This window comes from Leopardus geoffroyi, chromosome C1 (genome assembly GCF_018350155.1).
Source record: "Leopardus geoffroyi isolate Oge1 chromosome C1, O.geoffroyi_Oge1_pat1.0, whole genome shotgun sequence".
Lineage (NCBI taxonomy): Eukaryota > Metazoa > Chordata > Mammalia > Carnivora > Felidae > Leopardus > Leopardus geoffroyi.
The window spans coordinates 127229022-127248949 of record NC_059328.1 but is presented as its reverse complement, the minus strand read 5'-3'; the positions used below and the strand labels follow the sequence as shown (position 1 = coordinate 127248949).

General features: G+C 38.3%; 2 protein-coding genes and 1 pseudogene across 18 annotated transcripts in view; 1 reads left to right on the top strand and 2 right to left on the bottom strand.

Moving 5' to 3' along the window:
* R3HDM1 (R3H domain containing 1) overlaps positions 1-8298 on the bottom strand; it is a 206436-nt gene extending 198138 nt beyond the window's left edge. For 8 of the 14 annotated variants that reach the window (XM_045479635.1, XM_045479651.1, XM_045479652.1 and 5 more), the window contains exon 1: positions 8116-8298. The gene's annotated coding sequence lies outside the window, so the exon portion shown is untranslated. The remainder of the gene's footprint in view (positions 1-8115) is intronic. The other 6 variants (XM_045479626.1, XM_045479629.1, XM_045479638.1 and 3 more) reach the window with 1 other exon arrangement.
* Positions 8299-8956: 658 nt separating this feature from the next.
* The window catches only part of ZRANB3 (zinc finger RANBP2-type containing 3), a 304410-nt gene continuing 293438 nt past the window's right edge, over positions 8957-19928 (top strand). Inside the window, exon 1 of one of the 4 annotated variants that reach the window (XM_045479592.1) lies at positions 8957-9237. The gene's annotated coding sequence lies outside the window, so the exon portion shown is untranslated. The remainder of the gene's footprint in view (positions 9238-19928) is intronic. The other 3 variants (XM_045479595.1, XM_045479591.1, XM_045479594.1) reach the window with 3 other exon arrangements.
* Positions 15864-15976, bottom strand: LOC123600143 (annotated as a pseudogene).

The window sequence follows — 19928 nt, the reverse complement described above, 5'->3', positions numbered from 1 at the left end:
TGTATTCATTACAATAATTTCTGTATTTCTATCTGACATTATATTTTATATATATTCCATTTCTTTGTCTCACCCATAAGAAAATGAGATCCAGGAGGGCAAGGGCATTCTCTGTTTTACAAAACCAATACAAAGTAAGTTTTCAATAAATACCTGCTGAATGAGTGAATTCACACTTTTCATTATTTTGCATAGTAATAATCGTATCACTTTAGCTTTGCATACAAATGCCAAGTTAAAGTTACTACTGTAATGACATAGAGTTCTAGTGGCAAGAATTATTTTTTTTAGAACTTTATACATGACTTGGTCCAGTATTTATAGAATCATTAAAAAATTGGAGTCATTTATGATTTAATTTTATTAATTTTAACAGGGGGGAAAATGCTAAAGGAACCATTCTCTAATTTAAGGCAGAGTTTTTTTTGGTTTCCTTCATTCTTCAACATTAATAGCAGGATGAGTAAGATAACAAATGATCTAAAGGAGGCATCAATTTTACTTCATTTCTTCCACCCCCCCCCCTTTTTTTTTTAAAAAGATTTCATTTCTCAGTAACCTTTAAACCCAACGTGGGGCTTGAACTCACAATCCCGAGATCAAGAGTCCCACACTCCACCAATTGAGCCACACAGGCCCCCTTTTACTCCCTCATTTCTGATAAATTTCTACCTTCTTTGTTGACCCTTCTTCCCTTCCCTTCTTCACTATCATGATTTGTAGCTATAAGGGCTGATAATAAAAGGCTAAATGAATAAAACTCAACTCTTAAGTAAACACCACCACAATAAACCAAGTTTACATGAAGGTTACCATGCTGTGATATGTAAACTTTTGGGGGGGGGGTGGAAATTAGCTAATCCCATACAATAGAGAAGGGTTGACAAGTCTAAATTAAAGACAAGAATCAGTTCTTTGGTGGTTTCTATATACCCCAAACTTCACAGGCATGATCTTGTTTCCTCCTTTCAAAGTATAGTGTCATTACCTCCAGTTTACAGATGAAGAAACCTGAGAGGCTAAATTACTTGCTCAAAATCACATAAACTGTTCAGTGGCGACTTGTGATTTTTAACCAAGTCTTTGAGTTTCCAAACATTTATTTCTTCCAAGCACTGGACAAGCTGTTTTCACAATGTGGTCCAAGGACCACTGTGGATCAAGATCCTGTCAAAGGGTCCATGAGGTCCCTCACTTTTCTTCTATCTGTGTGTGGCCAAATTATCTTCTTAGATTTCAGCCAAAATCACATGTCCAATGAGAGTGAATAGTAAAATAGATATAACAACCCAACTTCTCCTGATAAGCCAAATGTTAAGAAGATTTGTAAAACTGTAAAACAATCCCATTCTTCTTGCTATTTTTTTATTTTGAAATGTTATTTTTCATAGGAGTGATTATTTATATTAACATGCAATGAGTTTATTATTCTTTTTAAGTGAATCACTACACGTTAAAGACATTTTCATTTAGTACTGTTAAAATGGTAATATTCTCCAAATTGCCCAATTGACCTGTTTGACAGAATTCATATCAAAAATCCAAGCTGACTTCTCTGCAGAAATTGGCAAGCTGATCTTAAACTACATATGAAAACAGATAAATAGCCAAAATAATATTGAAAAACAGCAAAGTTGGAGGCAAACCCTAATTTCAAAAAAAAAAAAGTCCTAATTTCAAAACTTGTTACAAAGTTTCATAATCAAACAGTGTAGCCAGTGGTACCACTGGCCTAGTGATAGACACAAAATCAATGTGGTAGAATTTAGAATTGAGAAATAACCTTGCACATTTATAGTCAAGAAAGGAGCCAAGACAATTTAACTGGGAAAGAACAGTATTTTCAACAAATGGTGTGGAGATAAAAATGATATCCACAGATAAAATGAATTTGAACCCCCTATCTCACACCATAACCAAAAAATAACTCCAAATGGATCAAGGTCATCATCCATATCACAAAAAGTGTATCCTCCCCAAGTTGGTGGTCTACACTTTTACTTCTGACCTCCTCACACTGCTTCAAAACATTTAGTACTTTTGCATTAAAACATTTAGTACTTTTGCATTAAAAAGTGGAGGGTCATACAGTAACTACAGTGTTACTTAACAAGCACTTACATCACTTTCTTTCCCCAAGTGATTCCTCATTTGCTGGTTCTATATATCTTTACAAGATAAATTCTTTTATTTTGTCTTACAGATATTCAATATGCTTAAAATGTAAGTATCTGGTTAAATAATGAATATATAGCCTCTTGACAAAATCCTTTTAGCAACTGGAAATGAACAATATAGATAACTAATGTCAGATTCTTTAATTTCTATGAAGACTTGGAAAGTGAAAGGGCAGCAAGCCTTTATAAAAGGATGATGAAGAAAGAACTGGCATTTAGGGAAAACAAGGCAAATATAATGAAAACAGAAACTGCATCTTGGAGATATTTGACTATCAGTAATTCTATTGTGCTCCAATGCATGTGAACATGACTTAGTAAAACCAACACAAATCAACAATATAAAATGTATGAATGGCATTTTGCAGAGGGTATTTGCTTAAAAATATACTTTCTTCAATATTATACAGGAACATATACATAAAGAATGGGTTTTTTTTTTGTGCTTGACTTTGTATTTTTTAAATAATAGTACATTCACAGGGAGTTGCAAAAAATAGTACAGAAAGCTCCCATGTACTCTTCAGTTTCCCTCGATGATAATGTTATATAAGTACAGTTCAACATCAAAACCAGAGATAGATATTGATATACAACCTTATTCAGATTTTGCCAGTTTTGCATGCACTCATTTGTTCTGTGTTTCTATGCAATTTTATCACATGTAGATTTAGGTAACCACCATACAATCAACATACAGAACTGTTCCATTACTTCAAAGATTCTTCATGCTACCCCTTTATAATCACAACCATTCTGCTCCCTCAAACCCCATCTCTTAATGCCTGGCAACCACTAATCTGTGCTCCATCTCTATAATCTGCCATTTTGAGTATGTAAATGGGACCACATGGTTGCTCTATTTTAAAACTTTTATTCATGGGGTGCCTGGGTGGCTTTGTCATTTGAACATCGGACTTTGGCTTAGGTCATGATCTCATATTTGGTGAGTTTGAGACCCACGTTGGGTTCATGGATGTCAGCGCAGAGCCCGCTTCTGATCCTCTCTGTCCCTGTCTCTCTCTGCTCCTCCCCTGTCTGTGCTCTCTCTCCAAAATAAATAAAATTAATTATTAAAAACATTGTTTTATTCATTGTTTCATTCACCTAGATCCACCTAGGTTGCTTTATCAATGTTTCTTTCTTTTTACTGCTGTGTAGTATTCTATGGTATGCACGCAGCAGTTTGTTTAACCATTCACTCAATGAAGGGCATTTGGGTTGGTTCCAGTAAAAAGATACTAACGTATTTTTAAACATAGCAATTCTGTAATAAGCAATTTCCCCAAAAGCACCTTAAAAATGAGGGCCTTTTGTTCATTTAAGTCATTGCTTTGCAAACATTTACAGTTTTTTCCCCACATTAAACCTTTTTTTTTTTTTTTTTAACGTTTATTTATTATTGAGACAGAGAGAGACAGAGCATGAGCAGGGGAGGGGCAGAGAGAGGAGGAGACACAGAATCCGAAGCATGGTCCAGGCTCTGAGCTGTCAGCACAGAGCCCGATGTGGGGCTTGAACTCACAAACTGCGAGATCATGACCTGAGTTGAAGTTGGACGCCCAACCGACTGAGCCACCCAGGCGCCCCAAACCTTTTTTTTTTTAATTAAATTCCATAGCTTCTCTATTAAGAAACAAAGCATCAAGGTAAATCTACAGTTAAACCTCTAACTCAGACTATAAGGTGGTATCTTATACCAGTTATGGAATTTCTTTCGCACAGAAGACCTGTTAGTGAAGCTAATTACACAACTAGCCCACAAAATTAATTTTTATCTGTCATTGATCAAACTAAAGCTGGGAGAAGTCAATTTATAGTACTTTAAACTCTAAGGCAAGGCAATATCAAATTATTGCCTTTCAAGAAGAAAGGTCGAGAATAAAAACAAATAGCAGCGCCTGAGTGGCTCAGTCAGTCAAGTGTTTAACTCTTGGTTTCAGTTCAGGTCATGATTTCACGGTTTGTGAGATGAAGCCCCTCGAGGGCTCCAGGCCGACAGGGAGGAGCCTGCTTGGGTTTCTCTCCCCCTCTCCCTGTCCATCCCCCACTCATGCTCCCTTGTGTGAGCGTGCATGCTCTCTCTCTCAAAATAAACTTAAAAAAAAAAAAAAAAGAATAAAAACAAATGTAATGTAATTTATTTTGCATACTTAATTTCTTTTGTAGAGAATGTACTTTCAGGGAGCTGTAGATGAAAACACTAGTCAAGTAGGGTATAAAAACAATCATTTAAACATAAACTTTAATACTTATGAAATAAGGCACAAAAACTTCATGATTTGCTTAGAGAAGTGAGCTTACAAAAGAAATCTTTAAGAAGGCAAACAAACAGAAAAGTTCATAAAGTACAGGCTTTCAAAACTCATGGGAATAAAAAATTAATAGGCATGTGTAGAGACTAAGATGGTAAGTATAGGCAAAATATTCAAGGATAAAATCTGGGAAAAAAACCAAACTGTTGGAAAATAAGGTAAAGAACTAGCTTTCAGTTAGGATTGAATAACTCATCTCTTATTTCAACCATCACCCAACAACTAACTGAATTGAATTATGCTTCCATTCTTACATCTTATCAGGTATAAACAAATTTGCTTAATTATATAACATATACTTACTTGAGAAGCAAAGTTAACTTAATAAAATTTTGTTTGATTTTATGATTTGATTCTTTGCATGTCTGTATTACTAGTAAACATGAGATTTCACAAGGATTAAATGCAAGATTATTTTACTTTGGAAAAAATGACTATTATACTGAGAAAAACTGACATGCTTCTTTATCCCAGTTTAGTTCAGTTACAAATAATAACTTATCATCATTGTATACGTGTGTGAATACAAAGACAGAGTACTGATTCTGTGGTTTGGAACTACAATAGCCATTTGAAAAGTTCATTGCCTTTTGTAACCATACCTTTTAGACACAGGAACTGTCAAAGAGTATTTGCAATAGATCATCAAGTGTTAACAGTGAAATTTTCTGATTCAAACAGCAATGATACATTACAAACTCATCAACTCATTATTGTAACATTTTCAAGAATGGAGAAAATAAAAGTATTATCAACTCTCAGCGCTTCTCTATTTCTGAAGAATTAAAACTTAACATTAACTCAAATGGGTATAATTGGGTATTCTAAAGTGCCAGTACCAGAAAATCTTTTATTACTTGGCAAGGCATGGAAGTGCATTTCTTCTGCACAATTTAAGGAAAAGTTTTTTCAATTTTGTAAAATATTCTGCTGCTGCCATATAAGACTCCCCAAAGGAGCATCCAATCATACTGTGTTCGTTCACTATTCAGCATAAGGTATGGCTGCCTTGAACCCTGGCCAGGCATTAGTGTCCGAGGACTTCATAATACAACTTTTCATGCTAAACTCAAATCTGTCTACAGGTACAAACTGCAAAGACACTAGTATGTATGAAGACCAATACATTTTCAAAAGTGCCTGAAAAGCTAAAGAACAATGTGTCTGGTATATTATTTCACAGAAAAGAAAAACCCAAGTATGGATAAATATTGAGAATTAAAAACAACAACAAAACTGCAGTCCGCCTGTGGCTGAATGAATTCAAATGACTTACCTAATCTTAACTCTGCAAGAGTTGCTTGTCAGCAGCCTGATAGCACACTGAATATGGATATCAGGTATATAAACCAGACCTTGAAACATGTATCAACTAACTAAAATTTAAAAGATACTAGGAGAATTTATCACTACAACAATTTACCACATACTTTCTCCCCAAAATAATTCACTTGAAATATATTCCACAAACATGTGGACTTTAATGCATAAGTAAAAACCTTCTATAAAATAAACAACTCTTCGGTATCTGGTAACCAATTTCCCACATACCTTTTAATTTAAAAATGGCTAGCTGCAAACTTTACCGATTTAAGCCCCTACATAAATGAAAACTCCCATCGTGCTCCTCTGCCTCACAGAGCAAGTTTTCAGGCTGCAACATCTTGTGCGTGTAAATAACAAACTCATTCTTTTAAGCATGAAAATATGTTAATATTTAATAATACATACTATGTGTTAAACACAATCGATGGTAGGGCCTTTATATACTCATCTCTAATCCTGGCAACTCCAAGAGTTAAGTGCTATCATCCCAATTATATAGATGAGGAGATTGAACTGAAACTCACAAAAGGATCCCACAGCTAATCAGAGAATGCACAAGCCTCCTATATTTTCATCAGTTCTTTCTGTATATGAAGTATATGAAACCCGAAAGCATCAATTCTATAATTTATCAATTAACCAAGTTTTAGAAAAGACTAAGTTAAGCAATGGGTACTATGTGGGGGAACGGAGGGAACTTACCTTTCAGGGTTACGTGTTCTCATATATATACATATTTTTTTAGCATATCCTGAATCTATGGATCTATGTAATTCTGTATGCAAGCGATTTAGTTATGGAACAGGTAAGATCGTTAAGCCAGTAGGGTGTCCCTACACCCCAAAGAAATGGTCTGTCAAAACTCTGATTATTCTTCAGAACCAAGTTTACTCTGGTAACAAGTTGAGCCTCATAAGTGTGCCTAAAATGTTATCCTTGACACAGGCAGGTCTGCTACAAATTACAGAATCCGTTATTTAAGGACATATTCACCCAAGCCAAAAAACAACAACAACAACAACAAAAAAAAAACCACCCAACAACAACAACAAAAAAGGTGTGAAAAGATGAGCACCTAATCAGTATGTGAGGAAGAAACATTTGCTCTCAAAAATAGCCCAATATACCAAATTTTATTACAATGTGTTCAATTACTCCAGTTACACTGGTATTCAACCATATTAAATATTACATAGATCTTACTCTTTCCAATATTACAAACAGGTTAGCTTCCAGTTAGACTTTAACCACCTTTTCATTACTCAAAAGTTTTTGTTATCAATGACATCTAAGCCAAAAGCAAATGGTTTCTTCAGAATTACAACTAGGTAAACTAAAACCATGGAGGTTTAAATCTACATGCACATATTTCCTGGAAAATCTTACCAGAAAAATCACCTGCTGTTTACTAAGACTACTTGAGCAAGCACCTCTTCACCTTTCACTTAACTTTCTTGCTATCCCAGGACAATTACACACGGGACAAGACAGCCTCAACAATTTGCTCCCACATAAAAGCAAGCTTAAAAAGCAGAGGCACTCTCCTCTGCACCTAGTAACAAAAAAAGAGAACAAAAAACTTCAAAAACACAGGTTTGAGCCTTGGGCTCAACCATAATGTGTGTAAATCCGACCCCCGGGGTCCGTGACACTGACAGTCATTCAACTTTCTTTTCAATATTCCCATTGTGCTTTTTCTGGTACCACAGGCAAGATGTGCCTACATTTTTCACCAACTGGTCGGAACGCCTGATTTTCTTTCTAAAAATTCTCCCAGTGCCAGGCCGGGGGCCGAGGCGTGGTGTGGGCCGGGGAGCCGGAGGCACCGGCGCCAGTCACCCGAGAGAGCAGAACCACGCACGGCACCCGCTCCTGGCAGGCCTGCTGTGGCTGGTTCCTGAGTCCCTGGGGCTGCAAGGGCAGCAAGCAGCAGCCATGGCAGGGACTCAGGAACCTTCCCCCTGCCTCCTCCGCTAGGCCTCGAGGGGTTTGCTTTTCACATGGCCCCCGGGTGGGGGCGGTGGGCACAAGGTAGTGGATGCAGCTGCAGCCGCAGCGGCGGGCCAGGCGAGCCGAGCTCCCTCGGAACCCGACCTCCCGGCGGGCTGGCAGCAGCAGCACCTCGGCGGGGCCCTGGCTGGAAAAGCGATGGCTCGGCGGGGAAGGCCACCTTCTCACACACATCTCTCCCCTGCCTGCCTCCTTCTCCGTTAGCGCTACCGGTTGGCGGGCGGGGGAGGGGAGCGAGGCGCGTTATTCCCGGGGAGCTGGAGGGGGGAGGGGAGGGCATCTCTTACCCGCGTTACTGAGGAGGAGGAGGAGGAGGAGGAGGAGGCGGTTGGAGCGCGGCGCGGCGGGGCGACGGCGGGGCTGGGTGGGTGCAAGTAAGAGTCTTACGAAAGGGAATTAACCCCATCACCAGCCCGGACACCGGCTCCAGCGGCAGCCGCGGCTGGCAGAATCCCGCCCCTTCCCACCACGCACTAGCCCCGCCTCTTCGTTCTCTTTGAGGAGCAGCCGACAAATCATAGGTTATACATCCTCCGAGTGACATGAGGATCATCCAATCAGGCCTGAAAAAACTGCCTTCTCTCCGCCCCTTTATCTCCTCCCGGGCCGCGGGAGAGCCGTGCCAAGTCTTCCTCCACCCTCAAGGGAAAAAGAACCAATCAGTGGTAAGTAACCGCCCTTGAAGGACGCGAAGGACAACCAATGGTAAAACTAAGAGGACAGCCATTTTGCCCACTTGTAAAAAAAGCCACCTTTTCCCACGAGTTGGGAGCCTGAGGTGGAGGAGTTCTGGGAGTTTTACTGACCTGAAGATATTGGAAGGACAACCGTATTTCTTCAAGGAATATTTATAGAGCTTTGTAGGAATAAATAAACATTATCATCTTCCATGTGGAGGGAAGTGAGGAAAGCTGTTTAAGGGCTTGGCTCCTCCCTTTAGCGGTAACGGGTTTTAAGTTGAACACCTGGTTTCTCCAGCTTCAGTGGGAGAAGGCGGGGTTACTGCTGTGTTCGGTCTGCAGGCGACTACACTTCCCAATGCGCTTTGCCCCCACCTCTGTCCTCTCCTACTTTTACTTCTCCTGGGGCCTGACGGGAATTGTAGTTCCTGGGAGGTACGAATGGCATCTTGTTGGCCAATGAGAGGGAATAAAATGTAAAAGGTTTGGAGTTTGGGGCGGGGAACCAGTTTCAAGTCTGTGGCGAATCCTTTTCGCCACCCTAACAGAAGAGGGAAGGCAGAAAACGGTAGTGAGAGAAGAGTTTTCTCAGAATGCCGTAGGGCTTTTAGATTCCTAGTATTTTAACTTTCTTAGTTTCAGTTTGGCCCTTTGAAGTCACTTCCGCTTTGGGGCGGACGCGAGCCAAACCTGTGGCGGGAGTTGGAGATTCTGCAGCGAATACACCAGGTGTGGCTTTCGGAGTGGCGTGGCGGGCAAGTCGGTAGTTTTTTGCTAGGGAGATAGGAAGTTGAACGACATGTAATTGTATTTTAGGAAAGAGTGGGTAATATGGGATGGCGGTAGTTCCGAGGTTCATAATGCCATAATGCTCCCCTAATCTTCAATCCCAGAGTCCCAATTTGCTTATCTTTTGATTGCTCACTATTAGATTGCACACATGTGTTTGTGGAGGGTGCCTCTAAGGTTTTTAGCCGCTTTGCATGCATGAAGCATGGCTTCAGGTCTTCCTTTTGACTGAAGACGGGCTCAGAAGTTCTGAGCTAACAACTCCCACTTTTACAAACACACTTCTAAACGCTGGTTGGAAGGAGATAAACTACAGAAGGGCACAGGATTGATACTCAAAAATGGTACATTACATTCTTTTTTTTTTTTTTTTTTTTTTTTGAGTTAAGCATCAGTGTTGTGGGTCCAACAGAGCGTGATCTCTTGTTTTTTTGGTTGAGTTTTTAATCTTAATTTGAGTTAACACACAGTATTACTTTCAGGTGCATAATATAGAGCTCTTGTTTTTTAATACAGTTGAGATTTTCAGTATAGGCTTCTATAGATGCTTAGTTTCGTTTTTTCGTTTTGTGATGAGTTTTTCCAGTATAAATCAAGTTAAGACCTAGTAATTATGGCCATTTTATTGGGTGTTTCCTCAGCCAGGAATGATATTAAGTGCTTTAAGTTTTTCCTGCAGGTATTGTTATATGACGTTTATATTTGAAGAAATTGGTGTCGAATGACATTCTTTAAGACTTTAAGGCCTTGATCAGTTAACTTTGGAGCTGAGATTTGTATCCAAGTCTGTCTCATTCCTGATCTCTTAATCACTAATCCTGTTTCTCAAGTATTTATTGATTCCCCAAGATGTGCTATAGACACATAGGGGGTGAGAAATGTAGAATTCCATTCTAGAATTCTGAAACCAGTGGTGGCAATCACTTCTTTTTTTTCAAGTATCCTTTGTTAAGTACGTAATATGTGCTTATTGTATTTAAAAAGACAGGCAAATATTGAAAAGAAGGTCATCTGTGATACTATTATCCAGAGATACCACCGTAAAATTTTGGTGACTATCTTTACATATCTCTCTATTGTAAGTACAGACATTTGCTTGCATGTTCTCACACTACCTTGCTTTCTTGTAAACTTTTTTTTTTTTAGTTCAACAGTAGGCTGTGGATGACTAGATATATATTAATATTATCATTTTTTATTGCTATCTAGTATTAAATTGTGTGTCTCTAACATAACCAAGTCCTACCTGATGGATATTTACATTATTTTTTATTAACTTTGATTGTGGTAAAAAACCTAAAACTTACCACCTTAACTGTTTTTAAGTAGTGTTAAGTATATGCACCTTGTTATTTAATAGATACCTGGAACTTTTTCATCTTGCAAAACTGAAACTGTACTTTTTGTACCAACAACTCTCTTTTCCTCCTCCCACAGCCCTTGGCACTCACCATTCTACTTTGTTTCTAAGCATTTGGCTACTTTAGATACCTCTTAAAAGTGAAATCACACAGTATGGTGTCCTTTGCCTTATTTGACTTATACATCGCGTCCTCAAGGTTCATCCATGTTGTAGCATAGGACAGGATTTCCTTTTTCGTGGTCGAATAATATTCCCATATGTATGTATATACTGCATTTTGTTTATCTATTCATCTGCCAATAAACATTTAGGTTGCTTCTGCCTTTTGACGTGGGTGTGCACATATCTCTTCGAGATACTGTTTTCATTTCTTTTGGATATATGCCCAGAAGTGGGATTGCTGGGTCAATTATTAACTTTTTTTTATTTTTTTATTTTTTTTTATTTTTTATTTTTGGGACAGAGAGAGACAGAGCATGAACGGGGGAGGGGCAGAGAGAGAGGGAGACACAGAATCGGAAACAGGCTCCAGGCTCTGAGCCATCAGCCCAGAGCCCGACGCGGGGCTCGAACTCACGGACCGCGAGATCGTGACCTGGCTGAAGTCGGACGCTTAACCGACTGCGCCACCCAGGCGCCCCTCAATTATTAACTTTTAAAAGGAATCCTGTGGTGAGCAACATCTTTATATGCTTGCCTGATTATCCTGTAAATCTAACTTTTTAGAAGTAGATTATTTAACCACAAATACTCCATAATTCCTAAATTGCTCTTCAGAAATGTGCCCATTATCTTTCTTACTGTGTTTGAAAGCACCCAGTTGCCATCTTGTAGTCTATCCCATCTGATTTCAAAAAGTGGTTCTTCATTGCTTTGTTTGTAATTGAATTCAGTTGATATTGAGCATCTTTTATTGTCCATTGTTTAATCTCATGAATAGCCTGTTGTTATCATAGTCTCTTAATAGTTTTTTTGTTTGTTTTGAGAGAGAGAGAGAGAGAGTACCCGTGAGCAGGGGAGAGGGCAGAGAGAGAGAGAATATTCCAGTCAAATGCTCTACCCGAGAGAGAGAATATTCCAAGCAGGCTCCATGCTGTCAGTGCAGAGCCTGACTTGGGGCTTGAACCTACGAACCCTGAGATTGTGACCTGAACTGAAACCAAGAATTGGACATTTAACCAATTGAACCACCCAGGCACCCTTAGTCTCTTAATTTTAAAGAAATTACTACTTAGGTTTTTAACTCTTTGTCATATATTTTGCAAACCCTTGACTCCCATTTTTAGATTTGTCTTTTTAACTTCTAATGCTGTTTTTCCATGACATAGTTTTAATTATTTTACTCTTGAAAAATATCTTTTTTCCATTATAGTTTCTAGTTAGTGATGCATAGGAAAGCATTTGTGATGCTTAGAAATTAGGTAATAAAAAATAATATGTATACATAATTTTAAATTTGTTCTTACATTTAATTTTGCAATTTATATATACTTGATTTTGTTTGGACCCTGTTCTTTTTCATTGTTCTGTCTTTGACCTGTACCATACCCATTATCTTAATTTCTGTAACTTTATAATATGTTTTGTTATCAAGTAGGTAAAGTGTGCTTCCATTCTTCTCCTTTAGATATTTTCTTGCTATTCTCACATTTTCTGTTCTATTCTCACATTTTCTGTTCTATTCTCACATTTCTGTCTCTCTGAGAGAGACAGAGAGAGAGAGAGAGAGAGACAGAGAGAGAGAACCCAAGCAGGCTCTGTGCTGTCAGCATAGAGCCTGACGTGGGGCTCGAACTTAAAACCTGTGAGATCATGACCTGAGATGAAATCAAGAGTCAGTTGCTTAACTGACTGAACCACCCAGGTGCCCCCTGTTTATTTTTTTTTTAAGATAGATTTTGGTATCATTTTGTCAAATTTAAAGTCCATCTCTGCAATTTTATATTTGAGTAAAATACATGTGTGACATTCATATAGATACTGATTGCTACTTAAAGATAAATATTTCATTTTATATTAATACAGAAATTTTTATAGATACAGTCAAGGCTTAATGGGTCTCTCGGTGCTTTGTCAGAACATGTTTTTATTACGGATTTGGGTATAAAAGCTTACAGTTTAAAAGCATGTCCAATTTTTAAAAAATATATAATTAAGCTTATTTATTTTGAGAGAGACAAGTGGGGGAGGGGCAGAGAGAGAGGGATACAGTATCTGAAGCAGACTCTGCACTGACAGCAGAGAGCCTGGTGTGGGGCTGGAACTCATGAACTGTGAGATCATGACCTGAGCTGAAGTCTAATGTTTTACTGACTGTGCCACCCAGGTGCCCCTGTAATCACTTTTTTTTTTTTTTTTTAAGAGGCTTGCATTTTATAGGTGGTTTCCAGTAGAATCTGATGACTTCTGTATGGTAATTACAACATCCCACTGTACCTCATAGCCTTTTCCAAGTCCTTCGAATTCAACATGTGCCCTAAACCTGTTCTTCTCATTGTCCTCTCATTTGTTTATTTGGTCAAGAAATATCTATTGAACATCTGATAAGAGAAGTGCTGGTGAATAGTCAAGAGGATGGGCTCCAGGCTCCCTTGGTTTGATTCTGGGTTTGGCCAGGTACTTGTTGGATGACCTTGTGCAGATTAGTTGATAATCTGTGCCTTAATTTTTTTTTTTTTTTAATCTATAAAATTGAGATAATACAATACCTACACCACAGATTATTGTGAGGTTTAAATGACTTAATAAATGTAAAGTATATAAAATAGTGCCTGGCTTATAGTAAATATGTGTTAGTTTTATAAATATTGTTGTTTATTGACCTGGCTGATACTAGAGTGCTGAAGTAAAATGATAAATAAGACAGTTTATAGTTCTTGACTTTATGAAGGCATTTCAGTAAGAGAGAAAGACAAAATTCAAGTAAACAGGTAAAAAGAGTTGCTAATTATAGCAAGTGCTTTAAGGAAACCAACTGATATTAAGGAAAATGTGGGAGAGTCCATTTGGGAGCTAGTGCAGTATTCCAGTGGAGCAGTGATAGTTTGGGATGGCATTGCAACTGGAAAGAATTGGATGCATTTGAGATATGCCTTAGGAATAATTAATTATAAATGGATTTAATTTGGCTAAAGGAGAGGGAGAAATCAAGAGTGAACCCAAGTTGCTGATTTGAGTTAACTTGCACAGTTGTACTACTACTGAGAGATTAGGTAGGGAACACACAAGAGAAATAAGACTTTGGTTTTGGACAGTTAGGTTAGAAATGTCTATCAGATGTCCAAAATGTCAGGTAAGTAATTAAATACAGGAGTCTGAAGCCAAGAAATTATAAATTTTATTACCTGGGCTATTTGTGGTAGGCTTCTAAAGGTTTTCCCTGCCCCCACATCTAGTCTTCCAAATTTGACAAGGTAATCTTTGTAAACTAATTGCCTGATTCAACTCTAGGAAAGGCCCTCAGTTTCTTACAGAATAAAATCCAGACTTTTTTTTAGCATGGCATTTGAGAACCTCCCTGATCTGGCCTGTTATTATTTCTTTGCCACTTTTCCCAATCATCTTTTTTTTTTTTTTTTAACGTTTATTTATTTTTGAGACAGAGAGAGACAGAGCATGAATGGGGGAGGGTCAGAGAGAGGGAGACACAGAGTCTGAAACAGGCTCCAGGCTCTGAGCTGTCAGCACAGAGCCCGACGCGGGGCTGGACCTCATGGACCGTGAGATCATGACCTGAGCCTAAGTCGGCCGCTTAACCAACTGAGCCACCCAGGTGCCCCCCAATCATCTTATTTTTTAGCTACACTGTATGTAGCCAAATTGCTGTAGTTCTTGGAACCATTTCCACTGATAATTTTTGTCTAGGATGAATTTTTGAAATTTAGTTACCTACTTTAACTGAATTTGATATTAAATTGAACAGAAGGTTTGATTGATTCTTTGTATGAGGCAGAATTTTCCGTATGTAGGCATCCTTTCTATCTAAGAACTTTCTCAGGTGTTCTAATACCCTAATATCCTAACAGGGAGCCCTAATCTATACTCATTAAACAACTCCCCTCTAATCTTAATCACTCTGCAAACTATGTCCCCCGTTTCCCTACTGTGACTTGAATTTGGCTTACTGTCTTTCTTCTTTGAGTGACTTCTATCTTTATTTAATTGTTTAAAATTTTTTAATATTTATTTATTTTTGAGAGAGAGAGAGAGAGACAGGTCTTGAGCAGGGGAAGGGGCAGATAGAGGGAGACACAGAATCTGAAACAGGCTCCAGGCTCAGTTGTCAGCTCAGAACCTGACGCAGGACTCGAACCCACGAACCACGAGATCATTACCTGAGCTGAAGTGGGAGGCTTAACTGACTGAGCCACCCACGCACCACAGGGTGACTTCTATGTTTAAATCTATAGCCCAACTGATACAACATGCTAGTTTCTAGTTCCTGGAATGCTGTGTCTTCTGTGAATTTTATTTCCACACTAGTTCAGCCATGCACTCCTACAGACCCACTTTATACTTTCTCATCTCTAGGAACTATTCAACCTCTTAGTCTCTCTAATCATGGCCCCCCTTCCTTTGAAACTTTAATAGAACAAATGATGAGTGCTTAGTGCCAGGTACTAACTGCTCAAGGTGCATGGAATACACCAGGAAACAAAACAGATACGAATCTCTGTTGTTATGGAGCTTATAACCTAGTGTAGAAAGACAGACAATAAGCAAAAACTTTAGCAGGTAACTAAATCATACAGTGTTTTACAAGGTGTTAAGTGCTGTCAAGAAAGAAAATGTAAGGTACAGAAGAGATAATAGGGAGTTGTAATTCTTGTTTGTTTCTTGTTTTTAAAAATTTAAATTTGTATTCTGAAATAATGTAAGACATACTAAAAGTCACAAGAATAGTGCCAAGACCCAGAATCACATATTAACATTTTGCCACAATTAAAAAATTCCTTCTTTCTTTTTCTTTTTTCTTTTTTTTTTAATGTTTACTTATTTTTGAGACAGAGGGAGACAGAGCATGAACGGGGGAGGGTCAGAGAGAGAGGGAGACACAGAATCCAGAGCAGTCTCCAGGCTCCAAGCTGTCAGCACAGAGCCCGAAGCGGGGCTCGAACTCACGGACCGTGAGATCATGACCTGAGCAGAAGCCAGACGCTTAACCGACTGAGCCACCCAGGCGCCCCTAAAATTCCTTCTTTCAAAAATATGTTAACACTTCTTGAATTTGCATGTCGTCCTTGTGCAGATGCAGAGGCCATGCTAATCTTCTCTGTATCATTCCAATTTTAGTATATGTGCTGCTGAAGCTAGCATGGAAGTTGAAATTTTACATAAGGTAGGCAAGTCAAGTTTACATTGAAAAATTGACATTTCAGAAAAGACCCTTGAAGGAATCAAGAAAAGTAGCCATGTATGTAATTGATGGAGAGTGGTATAAGCAGATGGACCAGCTAGTGCAGAGTCCAAAGCAGAAACATGTAAAGATATCACTGTGACAGAGAAGAGAAAGTAAGGTGGAATGGTAATAGGAGTAGGAGCATATCGTAGAAGGGCTATTTCTGCATTAATAGAACTTTTATCTGAGTAAAACTGGGAACCACTGAGCAATTCTGAGGAATGTTATGATCAGACTTAATTTTTCAAAGTATCTTACTGACTGCTCCATTGCGAGGAGAATGTAGGGGAGGAGGTGGAAGTTGGGATATCAGATTCTTGCAGGAATTCAGGCTAGAAATAAAGTGGCTCAGATCACGTGAGCAGATTTGGAGGTGGTAGGAAATGAATGGTGGGATTCTGGGTATATTTTGAATCTAACGGGTTGTTGATGGATTGATTGGATATGCAGGATGAGACACTGAGAGGAGTCAAGGAATTGGTATGAACAAATGGAAAGATTGGATGGGGAAGATGGAGGATGGAATAGGGTTTGAGAAAAAGATCTAGAGTTCAGCTTTAGTTGTGTTAAGTTTGAGATACCCATTAGACTTGCTATGTAGAGATGTTTGGTTAGGTAACAGGAGTCTGAAGTTCAGGAGAGGTCTGATCTCTGTGTATAAATGTGGGAGTCAGGGACACCTGGGTGGCTCAGTTCACTAAACTTCTGACTTCAACTCAGATCATGATCTTGAAGTTCGGGAGTTACAGCCCCAGACCCTGCTCTGCTGACAGCTCAGAGCCTTGAGCCTGCTTCAGATTTTGTTTCCCTCTCTCTCTCTGCCCCTCCCCTGCTTGCACTCTGTCTCTCTCTGTCTCTCTCTCCAAAATAAATAAATATTAAAAAATATATGTATAAATGTGGGAGTCATTGGAATAGAGGTAATATTTAAAACTGATATACTAATGGTATCTCTAAACGATAGAGCAAGCATTACTAAGAAATGAGCCCTGGGGCGCCTGGGTGGCTCAGTCGGTTAAGCGTCCGACTTCGGCTCAGGTCATGATCTCACGGTCCGTGAGTTCGAGCCCCGCTTCGGGCTCTGTGCTGGCAGCTCAGAGCCTGGAGCCTGTTTCAGATTCTGTGTCTCCCTCTCTCTCTCTGACCCTCCCCCGTTCATGCTCTGTCTCTCTCGGTCTCAAAAATAAATAAACATTAAAAAAAAAATTAAAAAAAAAAGAAAAGAAATGAGCCCTGTACTTTCAAACCTTATATGGGCAGGGAAATGAGAAAGAACCAGTATGATTTAGGCTGAGCAAGAGTGAAAACTGAGATAAGATAGAAACCAAGAGGTGTGGTATTCTAGAGTCTAAGTGAAAAACATGATTTAATGAGGAGGGAATGATTTATGGATAGGTCCAGTAAGATGAAGTCTGAGAATTCCTACCTGCCCTCTTCCTTTTGTTTCCAAATCAGGGCCTTTGGGTGTGTTTCTTGTGTGGTTATTGTGTATTCTTTATGTCTCAGCTTTGATGTATGTATCTTTTAGAAAGCCTTCCAAACCTCCTGAGTTTTTGTTATATGCTCCCTTAACACCTTGTACTTTCCCTATAGTACTTCTTCAAAACTACAGCTATTTGTTACTGTGTATCCAGAACCTTGTGCAGTGTCTGCTCCATGTAAACATCCAAATATATTTTTGTTGAATGCATGAAGGAATGAAATTCAGGAATAAAATTTATTAGATGATTACTTATTTTTTAACTGTAATTGTTTTGACAGTTTAAAATATATATTTTCACTGTGGTTTAGTTCTGAAGCTAAGGAGGTACACTCCTGTGTTGAAAAGAAAGCAATGACCCAGATATGTTTTACCTCTGTCACAAGCTACATGATCTTGGAGTTTTATCTTTATGGACCTCATTATCTAAAACTTTGAGATCCATTGGTATGTGTTAAGCCAGAGTGTTTCCCCCATTTTTTAAAGTTAAACTTTATATTTTGAAATCATTGTAAATTTGTTTACTGTTGTGAGAAATAATGCAAAAAGATCCTGCATATGCTTACTCAGTTTTCCTCAATGGTAGCAGCTTACAAAACTACAGTATGTATCACAACCAGGCTATTGCCATATCAAGAAAAAGAACAATTGCATCCCACAGGGATACCTCATGTTGCCTTATAGCATCCATCACTTTCCACCTTCACCCCTGGCAACTACTAATCTGTTCTCTATTTTTATAATTTTGATGTTGCAGTGATGTTATAGAAATGGAATCAACAACTGTGTAACCTTTGAAGTTTGGCTTTTTTTTTTTTTTTTTTTTTTTTTTTTTTTTTTTTTAACCTCAGCATAATTCTCTGGAGATTCATCCAGATTGTTGTGTATATCAGTTGCGCCTCTTTATTGCTGAGTAGTGTTTCATGATTTGGATGTACCACAGTTTGACCATTCACCCACTGAAGTATGTCTGAGTTCTTATTAGTTTTTGGCTGTTGTGAATAAAACTGTAAATATTCATGAATAGTGTTTTTTTTTAATTTTTTAATTTTTTTTAGACAGAAGTTTTGATTTCTCTAGGATAAATGCCCAGGAGTACCATTGCTGAGTCAGATGGCAGTTGGATATTTAGTTATTTAAGAAATTGTCAAAATGTGTTTCCCAGTGATTGTATACCCCATCTTCCTAAAAGCATACATCAAGATAGGATTTGAAGTTCTTTTTGGTTTATTTGTTTGGTTTCTGATTGTGTTTTATTTATTTATTTTTAATGTTTATTTATTTTGAGAGAGAGAGAGAGAAAGACAATACTAAGCAGACTCCGGACCATCATTGCAGAGCCCAACACGTGGCTTGATCTCATGAACCATAAGAACATGACCTGGGCCAAAATCAGGAATTGGACACTTAACCGACTGAGCCACCCAAAATCCCCATGATTTTTTAATGTGTGTAAATTCTTTGGATGAAGATTTACTTCTGTTTAGGCTTTGTAGCCATACAAGCTTGCATTTGAATCCTGGCTTTCTTATCCAATGTCATAGTTTCCTCATTAGTGAAGAAGAATATAGTACTTGTCATACAGTTCTCAGGATTAAATTAGCCAGTATATGTTCAAGTTCTTGACACAAAGAAGACACTATTATATGATAGGCATCCCCAAAAAACATCAGTTCGTCCCCCACCTTTGGAACTAATAACTGGGCCTGTTTTTGCTGATGTTCATGTTGTTTCAGTGACCTGTCATATCATCTCAAAAGAGTTTATATTATAATCAGTTCCAATCTATTAACAGGGTTATCACTTCTTTGTTTTATGTGTTGTTTCATTTTACTAAAAAATCTCTTACAGTTTTTCTGCTCACAGGTCTTACACTTATTTTTATTAGATTCGTTTCTAAAATGTGTAGTTTTTGATACTCTTGAGAATGGTATCAGTTTAAAATTTTATTTTCTTTTTGCCTGTGTAGAGGAAAATGACTGTGTATATTGATTATGTATTCATCAACCTTACTAAATTTGCTTACAAATCTAATTATGTATAAATTATTTTAATTCTATGCACATAATCCTGCTCTGTCATCTGTTAGATTTTTATTTTTTATTTAATATATATTTTTAATGTTTTTTATTTTTAAGAGAGAGAGAGAGAGACAGAGTGCAAGTCAGGGAGGGGCAGAGAAAGAGAGGAAGGCACAGAATACAAAGTAGGCTTCAGGCTCTAAGCTGTCAGCACAGAGCCCATGCAGGGCTTGAACTCATGAACTGCGAGATCATGACCTCCAAAGTCAGATGCTTAACCAACTGAGCCACCCAGGCTCCCCACTAGATTGCCTTTTTGTTTTGTGGATGATTTCCTTCCCTGTGCAAAAGCTTTTTTTTTTTTTTTTT